Source organism: Doryrhamphus excisus, linkage group LG2 (genome assembly GCF_037039965.1).
Source record: "Doryrhamphus excisus strain RoL-2023G ecotype Guam linkage group LG2, RoL_Dexc_Guam_v1.1, whole genome shotgun sequence".
NCBI lineage: Eukaryota > Metazoa > Chordata > Actinopteri > Syngnathiformes > Syngnathidae > Doryrhamphus > Doryrhamphus excisus.
The window spans coordinates 23,281,073-23,282,688 of NC_136358.1; positions in this window are offsets into that span (position 1 = coordinate 23,281,073).

Here is a 1,616-nt window from a genome sequence, read left to right on the forward strand (position 1 = left end):
CGGACGTGTCGTCACTGAACGGAAACACAAACATGTCCACTCAATTGCTAAACAGGAAATGTCCTGTTCATGGTTTTCTGAAGTAAAAACTCCATCTTACGCTTGACAGATGTACTTTTTGTCATGTTTTGTGCTTGGAATGTGACATTTGTGCATTTAGTGTAGGAAGTAGCTCGTTGACAGATATCAAATCAAAACAAATGAACTTTATTTGTATAGCACTTTTCCTGCAAAGACATGCAACACAAAGTGCTTTACAGAATTAAAAACAATTACCACAATTAAAAGGAAAAACAAAGAAACAAAAGAAAGCCCCTCCCTCCCTCCATACTAGACACACACACACACACACACACACACACACACACACACACACACACACACACACACACACACACACAGTAGGGAGACATGGCATGGCACTGAGGAACAAGGAAACGCCATCTTTGGGGCCGTCCACACTGTGAGGAGCCGCAGGCCGTGCCATTGGGGGACCAGCACCCGGGCACCCCGACTCCGACAGACAGGCGGACCCCCACATTAAAGGGAGGAACCCCCAGCCGGCCGGGTCGAAGGGACCCAAGGATGGCACCCCCTCAGCAGACCCGACACAGCCCCCAGTGTGGAGGACCCCCCCAAGACTAAAAGCATTAAATAGGACTAAAAAGATAAAAACATAAGAAAAGTTAAAAGCCTGATTAAAAAGGTGTGTCTTTAATTTTTTTTTTTTTTAAATATCAACAGTCTCTGCATATGAATAATTATGAATAATTTGTACAAGAAATAACAGGATGTGTAATAACAGGATGTGATTTGTACAAGAAAGCAACATAGAAAAGATTATGAATGTTCATTTTTTTTGTTAAATAAATTGTCCATTCATAAGAGTGGATTCTTAAACACTCATTTCTGTCATTGGAATGATATAAAAACTGAACATTTCAAAAGATGAAGTCCTTAAGTTCTGTTTTTTTAATAATTGATTTAGTTTACACAAACAAAGTTGATGATGACGAGTATACTGTCAAAAAATGTGTTAATGGTGGTAACTTGGTTACTAAATTCCAGGACCATACAAGCCGCACCAACGTCTCCAGTCCATTTTAGGTTGTTGTATTTAACCGTGCTCCAAAAGGCCAGAAATTATACCCAAAACACATGAATTCAAAATAAATGACGTGGTGTCTATGAATGCAACCCCCATTTTTCACCATAACAAAGTTCAAGTGTGATTCAAATTCAGCTGTATTGAAACATGCTTGCTTCATTTGGAGCTGTTAAAACACACAAATATTTATAATCCTGTCCTGTTATTTATCTTTTTCTTCATGAAATACAGTAAAATTGTAAATCCAAAATGGTAGATAATCATGATTAATTACAAAACTGTGATTAATCAGATTTTTTTAATAAACACAAATTGAGCATACCTGTCTGTTTTCCCCATCTCTCGCCTCCAAACAGGCAGGACGGTTCACTCTGTGCATTGCATCTGCACCGACAAGCTTCATAGAAAATGGAAAACAGAGTGAGACCTCTTGTCAGTCATAGTTGTGTTGTCTTTAAGAGTGGAGAAGAGACTGCTCGCATACACACACACACACAACAAGAGTGGC